At 44.3% G+C, this 9,628-nt stretch overlaps 1 pseudogene; it reads right to left on the reverse strand.

Annotated features, from left to right (window-relative positions):
- Nucleotides 1–6,488: 6,488 nt before the first annotated feature.
- On the reverse strand, nucleotides 6,489–9,444 carry LOC121480882 (annotated as a pseudogene).
- Between the last annotated feature and the right edge of the window lie 184 nt (nucleotides 9,445–9,628).

Raw genomic sequence — 9,628 nt, forward strand, 5'->3', positions numbered from 1 at the left:
GGAGTGGTTATCCTTAGGGGCGTGGTGACTAGAGGGGATTTCTCTTTCTTGATTTGGACACTGCTTACATGGGGTATTCAGATTGCGAAAATTTGTCAGGCTGTACAGTCACAGTAAGTGCACTTTTCTGCTTATATGTATATATTCTTATTTTCAAAGCGTCTTTTTGTAAAAGATTGTATTTATTTATTTATTCATGAGAGACACAGAGAGAGGCAGAGACACAGGCAGAGGGAGAAGCAGGCTCCTTGTGGAGAGCCTGATGCGGGACTTGATCCCAGGACCTGACCTCAACCACTGAGCCACCCAGGCACCCCAATTGCAAAGTGTTCTAAAGAGGGTAAAGCCTTTCCAAAGAAACATATTTGATGTGCCAAAGGGGTGTTTTCCAAAGGGGGCACAAGAGGTTATTTTAGGCTACGAACTTGAAAGGAAATGGCATGAACCATGTAACTGGCAGCTAATGGGAAAATGATTTAGTTGTGATCCCGACGGTGCCAACCAGAAAGGCTCAGTAGTTCGATGCTCTGTCCTAAACACCTCTCTCACCTTGCTTAGAGGAGGTCTCGGTGTCTGACTAGAATCAAATAATATATTTTCATTGTATTTCTTTTTAAGACAAGGTGTTTTGTTTCCCATGGTCAGTGGTGACAGGAAAGTCTTCTAAAAATCTCAATATAAAATATTTAAAGTATTTAGGAAAACGTAGAGAATACCTGTAACAAACACCAACATCCTCCCTACCAGCTTTGTCAAATTATTTTTTCTATATTCACTGAAGATTCGTTGTTCTTTTTTTTTTTAAGAGGCATACACTGCAGATGGTATTTGAAGCCCCCCGATTGCACCCCAGAGATAACTTCATTACTACATTTGGGGCTCATCATCCTCCAACAACCCTTGCATGCTCTTTTTCGGATTCCAGGTGCCCTGGGTTGAGCTAATTTCACACCCTCAGCTCATTATTCTCCACAAGATATCTCTTGTCTTAAATTTGACTTATTCCCTTATAACTCCATATCCCAGTCGCTCTCCGTGCCCTCTGCTGGCAAACACTAATATGCCCGTATGTATCCTTCTAGTTGGGTGTGCTCCTGTAAGACGGATACCATCATTTTCTGTGTATTTTCTTTGTTCCTTTTTTGTTGTTTTTGAGATTTATTTGTTCTTAGAGAGAAAGAGAGGGAGAACCTCAAGCTGACTCCATGCTGAGCCCGCCGTGGGGCTCCATCTCATGACCCTGAGATCACGACCTGAGTGGAAACCAAGAGTAGAACCGTTAGCCGGGGGGGCCACCCAGGCGCCCCAAGGGCGTGTTTTCTGATATACATACCCATGACTGTGTTCAAGCTTTTCTCGCTTGGCACAGGCTTTAGGACCCAGAGTGTGCAGCTCCTCATGGTTGCCCGGGGCCCCTCTGGTATGCCCTCTCCACAGTGTACCATCTCCTCCCCAGTGAGGACACTCAGGCTGCTTCCAATACCCCCCAACCCCGACCACTACCACTGTAAACAGTTGTGAGCACCCCCCATGCAGGGCCCTCAGGGACTTCTCGGGAGAACTGTTGGGTCATGAACAGGTATGTGCCAGGTTGCTTTCCGCAATGGCTGACCCTTCCACACTCAGACCAAGAGTTCGTGAGGGTTCCCGCACCCTCCCAACACCACTCACGCTTGCCATTATCCAGCTTTCTAGTTTTTGTCAGAGTAATTCCGTGTAGTGATAACTGCCATTATTTCAATCCTCACTTCTCTTATTACTAACAGTTTTGAGCTTCTTTTCAAACGTGTGTGAGCCTTTTGGGGCCCACACTCGAAATGGTTTCATATTTTGAACATGCACATGTTCATCAATATATAGAACAGTTCTCGATTTTTAGGTAAATTCTATATAAAGTGCACCTCATATATCCTCATGCAGTGGACTTTTTTCACCTTCATTTCACCTTCATTATGCTTTTGAAATTTATTCATCACATATGGGGCTCTAGCTCATCCTTTTTTTTTTTTGTTTCCTTTTTTCTTTTTGGCAAGAATACTTCCTAGGTTAGGTTTTCTTCCCAAATTCATTTTGACAAAGATGATAAAGAACATAGGGCACCTGGGTGGCTCAGTGGTTGAGCATCTGCTTTTGGCTCAGGTTGTGATCCCGGGGTCCAGGAATCGAGCCCTGCATCAGGATCCCTGCAGGGAGCCTGCTTTTGCCTCTGCCTCTCTCTGTGTGTCTCTCATGAATAAATAAATGAAATCTTTAAAAAAAAAAAAAAAAAAAGATGATAGGGGCAGCCCGGGTGGCTCAGGGTTTAGCGCCACCTTCAGCCTAGGGTGTGATCCTGGAGACCTGGGATAGAGTCCCATGTCAGGCTCCCTGCATGGAGCCTGCTTCTCCCTCTGCCTGTCTCTCTCTCTCTTTCTCATGAATAAATAAATATTAAAGAAAAAAGATGATAGAGAACAATGGCAGTGCACAGAGACCTAGTGACAGTCTGCAAACTAGGGTAAGAAGTCTGAGCACTAGGGTAATAAGCAAACTTAAAACTCAGATGCTCCCTGGGTCAGCTGAGCATCAGAGGGCCTGAAATGCATGGGGAGGTGCAGGCTCCCAAGAAAGGGGGACTTCGGAGCTGGGTGGGGCCAGCATCAAGTGCAGGATGAGGAGGAGAGAGGAAAGAGAGAAGGCATAGGGTGACCAGGACGCACTGTGAGGCAGTGAAGCAAGGAGGAAGGTGCTAGGGTGGAGTAGTCAAAGGGCTTTTTAGTTTTTTCTCAAATTCACTGACCTCGAGTCTGTGATCAGGCCGGAACTAAGCATCAAGGACACAGTGCACGTGAGTTTTGTCATGCCCAACCTTGTGCGGGGCCTTGCTGGGAAAACAGCGGTGATCAGGACAGCTGAGTTCCTGCCTTCATAGGCTCACAGGAGAATAGGAAGACAGACATTCAGCGGAGGATGACAGCCCAATATAGTCAAGGAGATGCAAAGTGACCCGGGGAACTGAGAGAGGAAGCACAGGTCAGAGTGATCAGGGCCAAAGTGGGGGAAAACAAAGGGGCACGTGTCAGCTCAAAGGAGGCATGTGACCCAGCCTGGGGTGTAGAGGAAGGCTTCCAGTTGGAGGAAGAGACTGAGGTCAGCCAGTAAAAGGAAGGAAAGAACATTCCTGATGGAGGGAAAATGGTATATACACACAATGGAATATGATTCAGCCTTAGTAAAGGAGCTCCTGTAACATGTGACAACATCAGGGAACCTTGAAGACATGATGCTAACTGAAACTAGCCAGTCTCAGAAGGGCAAATAGTGCACAACTCCACTTATTTGAGTTATCTATAATAGTCAAACTCATTCAAGCGGAGGGTAGAATGGTGGTTGCCAGTGCTGGGCGGGGCGGGGGGGTGGCGGGGAGAGGAAATGTGGAGTTGCTAATCAGTAGGTACAAAGTTTCAGTTATGCAAGATGAGTAAGTTCTAGAGATCTGCTGTACAAGATTGCGCCTGTAGTTAACAATACTGTATTGTGAGCTAAAAAAAAAAAAATCTGTTAAGAGAGGAGATCCTGTGTTAGGTGTTCTTACAACAACAACAATTTTAAAAAAATTTAGAAGGAATATTTCCTCCTTATCTCTGACCTCCAGAAAGGAGACCCATGTGCTGAGAGCAGCTGATATTTAGGGAGCATTTCCAACATACCGGGCACTGTTCCAAACATCCTACCTATAATATCAGGCACTATTCTACACACCTTACATGTAGCATCTCATTTCATCTGTACAATGGCCCTATGAGGAAAGTGTCATTAACTCCATTTTATAGATGAGGAAACAGACACAGAGAGGTCAAGCCACTTGCTCAGAGTCTCACAGCTGGTAAGCAGGAGAGCCTGAATTTGAAACCAGACAGTCTGGCTCCATTGCCTAACCCCTTACCCACTACACTGTACTGCTTCCCTGTGTGTATACTGCCTTTGCTGGAATGTTTTCCTTTTTTTTTTTTTTTAATCAGAATATATTCATGTATTAGTCATACAATTTGAAAAGCTTAAGAATATCAGATTGACAAGGAATGACAGTTAAATACTATTGTTAATGGAGAAAAGCAAGGTTCAGAACATCAGAATAACAGGCTATGATAGTGGACGGGCAGGTGGGAGGGAAGGTCTCCTTGCAAATGTATAAATTACCTTCAGAAGGAGACGCAAGAAACCAGTCGTGGCAGTCCCTGCTCATAGCTAGAAGAGGTGAGGAAGAAACCTATTTTTCCTGCATAGTTTTGCACCTTTGAAAAAGTTGAGTGATCTATCAAATGGTGAAATAGTTTTTCTACCCTCTTTCCCCCAAATAACATGGTTTCTGAAAGCCACTCAGGGAGAACCTCTGTGGACACCCACGAGTCCCCAGCAGAGAAGTTCTATTACACCAGTGGTGCAAACTGGATACACTGCAGAGAAATTCGACACAACTAGGGGTCAGGAAGCAGCTGGGAGAATGGCAGCTGGGGGTCTTGGGGCGCATCCAAGGGACTGGGATCCTACTAATCGCATTGCAGACATCAAGGAGAATGCCTATGCCTTGCCTGTGGATCCCCTCAACTGATCCATGGGCATCCCAGTGCTCCACATACCTCACCCCCCACCCATGGCGGGCTCCCTGTGCACCCCCGAGGACTGTAAGAGTTTTTGAAGGTGGCTAGTACACATGTGCAGAAAGCCGGCTGACCCAGTGGGACTGGGAGAAAGCACACAAACTTGAGCAATCAGCACAACCCAAGGGAAAGCACATGGGAGGCAGTGAGCACTTGGTTGGGCTCTGCATAGGATCTTAAAAAGCATCCACCACCCCCCATCGAGGGAACAAGAAGTATATCCAAGAAAAAAAGTCTGAGAAAGCCTCAGAATCCCTAACGGAAGCTGATAGAAGGAATTCCTTGCCTGAAGCCAGTCAGTAAGACTAGATAAGGTGGCTGCTTCTTATACAAATGCAAACACAACAATGCAAGACTTCAAGGAACGCGAAAAATCAAGGAAACATGATACTACCGGGTAGTTTCCAGAAACTGACCCCAAAGAAAAGATACCTGTAATTTGCTTGATGGTTCAAAATAGTTGTGTAAAGGAAGCTCAGTGAGCTACAAGGAAACACAGAAAGAAATTCAATAAATCAGGGAAAAAACAGGAGTCATTAAAAAGTACCAAAAGAAATTCTGGAGCTGAAGAATACAATGAATGAAATGAAAAATGTAAGACAGAGCATCAACAACAGACTGGATCAAGTGGAATAAAGAATGAAAAAGTAAAAAAGCCTGAGGGAACGATGGGATACCATTAAGATAAACAAACCATGCATCAATAGAGTCTGAAAGGGGAGGGATCCCTGGGTGGTGCAGTGGTTTGGCGCCTGCCTTTGGCCCAGGGCGCGATCCTAGAGACCGATCCTAGAGACCCGGGATCAAATCCCACGTTGGCATGGAGCCTGCTTCTCCCTCTGCCTGTGTCTCTGCCTCTCTCTCTCTCTCTCTCTGTGTGTGACTATCATAAAAAACAAACAAACAAAAAAACAACATATTTAATAGAGTCTGAAAGGGGAGAGAGGGAGAAAGGAAGATAAGCTATATTTGTATCAGACAAAAGAGCCTTTTAAGTAAAAAACTGTAACAAGACAAAAAGGTCATTATATAATGATAGAAGGGTCAATTCATCAATAGAATATACAAATTGTAACTAGAGCTACCCTACGACCCAGCAACTGCATTACTAGGTATTTAACCAAAGGATTCAAACACAGTGATTCGAAGGGGCACATGCACCCCAATGGTTACAGCAGCAGTGTCCACAATGGCCAAACTATGGAAATAGCCCAGATGTCCATCAGCAGATGAATGGATAAAGATGATGTTGTATATATATACAATGGACTACTACTCAGCCATCAAAAAAAATTTCCATTTACAGTGATGTGGATGGAATTAGAGGGTATTATGCTAAGTGAAATAAGCCAATCGGAGAAAGACAATTATATGATCTCTTATGTGGAATTTAAGAAACAAAACAGGATCATAGAGGGAGAGAAAAATAAGAGAAAATCAAAGAGCGAGACTTGATCATAGGGAACAGAGTTGTTGAAGGGGAGGTGGGGAGGGCAATGGGGTAACTGGGTGATGGTCATTGAGGAGAGCAAATGATGTAATGAGCACTGGGTATTACAGAGAAGACTGATGAATCACTGAACTCTACCTCTGAAACTAGTAATACTTTATGTTAATTGAATTAAAAACAAATCCTTTTGCAGTTTGCTTCATTTAGGATCCAAATATATATCTTTTATCTTAAAAGACTTTATTTATTCATGAGAGACACACAGAGAGAAGCAGAGACACAGGCAGAGGGAGAAGCAGGCTCCATGCAGGGATCCCAATGTGGGACTCGATCCCAGGACTCCAGGACCACGCTCTGAGCCGAAGGCAGACGCTCAACTACTGAGCCACCCAGGCATCCCCAAATATTTATCTCTTATATTTCTTTTAATCTATATGGTCTTCCTCTAACTCTCTCCTCCCATTTTTCCTCCATCAATAGTGCACTTACTGAAGAAAATGTAGGTCATTTTTCTTGTAGGGTTTTCCAGAATCTAGTTTTTTTTCCAGTTGTTTCCTGTGACGCAGTTTAACATGTTCCACTGTCCTCTAAAATTCCTGTGAATCAGAAGTTGAATCTAGAAGCTTGATCAGATTCAGGTTTGATTATTTTGGTAAAACTTTTCATGACTAGTGATGAGTACTTCCATCTGGAAGCACATATTTGGTTGTCTCTCTTTTGGTGATGTTTGTAGCCACAGACATCATGCTTAGACTCATTAGGGGTTGCAAAATACGCTGATATTTTAATTTTCTTTTCGTCTTTATTAGCTGAATACCAGTTTGGTTTTTTTGTTTGTTTGTTTTTTTCTTAGAGAAACATGTTTAATTGTAAAGCTTGGCATGCTTTAACACCAGGTATGGCCTGAAGTTGAAGAAACAGGGACAGGTAGGTGAACCCCATGGAGCCTCATATGGCAAAAAGGATGGCAAAGGAGACCATCAAAGAGCCCCATGGCTCAGTCAGGGCAAAGCCCAGAATGGCAAAGAGCTGCTGCTTGAGAGACAGGTTCTTGGCAGAGCCAATAATCAAGCTGCCAACCACTGTTCCACTGCCAGCCCCTGGACCAGCCACACCAGCTGTGACAGCCCGGCACCAATAAACTTGGCTGCTACATCAATGTCCCAGGAGATAACACTGGTCTGGAACTCCCATCAGGCCACCTGGAGTGGGGAGCTGCTGTAGGGTGGCTGTTTAGATGGGACCTCTGGCCTATTAGATCCCCAGTACAACAGCAGATTAGAGCTGGAGAGATGAATAGTGCCCCAGTGGTCTGCATTGTCAGTCTGCGCTCCCACTGCCCCTGCTCAGACCACAGTGCTTGCCCCGCTCAAGGTGACAATACCAGACACATTTTTTTAAAGATTTTATTTATTAGAGAGAGAGCACCAGCGCTCATGAGCAAGGGGGTGGGTGCAGAGGGAGAGAATCTCATGCAGCATCTGTGCTAAGACCGTGACCTGAGCCAAAACCAAGAGTCAGACACTTAACCACCCGAGGCACCCAGGCACCCTGGATATATTTTTTTAAGATAATGCAAAACCCTATTACAAAGCTGCATTGAAACCTGTAAAATGCTGGCTTATGCTGAGTTGAATATAATGAAATAGAGGTGCGATACTATGTCCAACTTCGCTATACCCAAATTGCTCATATTGTCTCTATTTCATACGCCTTGGGAGGTTTCCATTTTCTGCACTGAACCCTCTGATACAGATACACTAACGAAACCCACTGCCACACAAACCAGCAGATGGCTGCAAGTGGCAGGTTCCCCGCTTGTAAAATAGGAGTCATAACAAAATATGGCTTGAGTTGTTAGAAGGCTGGAGATAGGGCAGGTAAGGTGCTCAGCACGGAAGCTTCAGAGTAGTTTTATAGCCTGCAGCTTATACCCTAAGGAGGAATGAGGAAGAAAGTACTGACAGGAGAGGTAGGTGACAAAGGGCCTTGCAGCAGTCTCCCGCAAGAGACAGAGGTGGATGAGAAACTGCCTCACGGCAGCTCTTCACAAAACTGCTCCTCTCCCTTGGTTTCAGGGGGACTCACCAGGCCTTCTGCCAGTTTGGGCCAGTCCACAGGTAAGTTTTTCTCTGTGGGGCTTATGTGAAGATGTGTAAAGTTGCAGGGGTGCCACAGCAGAACCACCCGTTCTAGAACCACCCCACAGGTCACTTGTCAATGATAGAAAGGGAAGAGAGCTCGTTCTGAAGGAGACAGCTGTGGCCATCACTATTGGGGCAACGTGGCATCAGGTACCTCCTGATGAGAAGCAAGAAGGAAGATACACAGGAAAGATTCTTGCAGAAAGTACTTACCCTGCATCTAATCAGGCCTTTAGAGAAAACTTCCAGTATTTAAGAACTACAGAAAACAGAGCAGCTAAATGACACCATGAGAAAGTTATTAGGCCAATCCAGAGAGGGGAACATTCCCCAAGACAACTGGCCTGGCCTCTTAAAAAAAAATCCCATCTTATAAGAGCAGGAGTGGTGGAGCATGGGGGGCTATTGTACTATTTAAAAAACAGTAGACACCTAAAAAACCAATGCAGAATTTGATTGGATCCTGGTACAAAACATAGCCAACAGTATAGAAGACTTTTGGGGCACAATTTGGGAAATCTGAGTTATCAGACATTCAGGAATTAAATGTCAGTTTTTCTTAGAAGTGACAGAGTACCTGGGTGGCTCGGTTAGGCATCTGCCTTTGGCTCTGGTCAGGATCCTGGGGTCCGGGGATTGAGCCTCACATGTGGCTCCCTGCTCCTAGGGAACCTGCTTCTCCCTCTCCTCCCTGCTTGTACTCTCCCCTTGCTATCTCTCAAGTAAATAAATAAATAATTAAAAAAAAGAAGTGATAATGGTATGAAGGAACATGTCATTTTTCAGAGATACATACTTAAGTATTTAGGAGTGAAGTGTCAAGGTGTTTGGAAACTACAGCTAATCCTGAATAATACATGTTTGAACTGCATGGGTCCATTTACAAGCAGATTTTTTTTCAATACATACACATACAGTACTATAAAAGTCTTTTTTCTTCCTTATGATTTTAACATTCTTTTCCCTAGCTTACTTTAATAGTATATAATACATATAACAGAGAAAATAGTTGTTAATCAACTCTGTTACCAGTAAGGGTTCTACTCAGCAACAGGCTATCAGTAGTTAAGTTTGTAGGGAGTCAAGTTGTATGTGGATTTAAAAAAAAAAAATACAGGGATCCCTGGGTGGCGCAACGGTTTGGCGCCTGCCTTTGGCCCAGGGCGCGATCCTGGAGACCCGGGATCGAATCCCACATCGGGCTCCTGGTGCATGGAGCCTGCTTCTCCCTCTGCCTGTGTCTCTGCCTCTCTCTCTCTGTCTGTGACTATCATAAATATAAATAAATAAAAAAAATTAAAAAAAAAATACATGGATAGTTGATGCTCCTAATCCTTGCTTTGCTTGAGGTGCAACTGTACTTTTAAATAGTTTAGTAAAAAACATGTGTACAC

Source organism: Vulpes lagopus, chromosome 2 (assembly GCF_018345385.1).
Source record: "Vulpes lagopus strain Blue_001 chromosome 2, ASM1834538v1, whole genome shotgun sequence".
Taxonomy (NCBI): Eukaryota; Metazoa; Chordata; class Mammalia; order Carnivora; family Canidae; genus Vulpes; species Vulpes lagopus.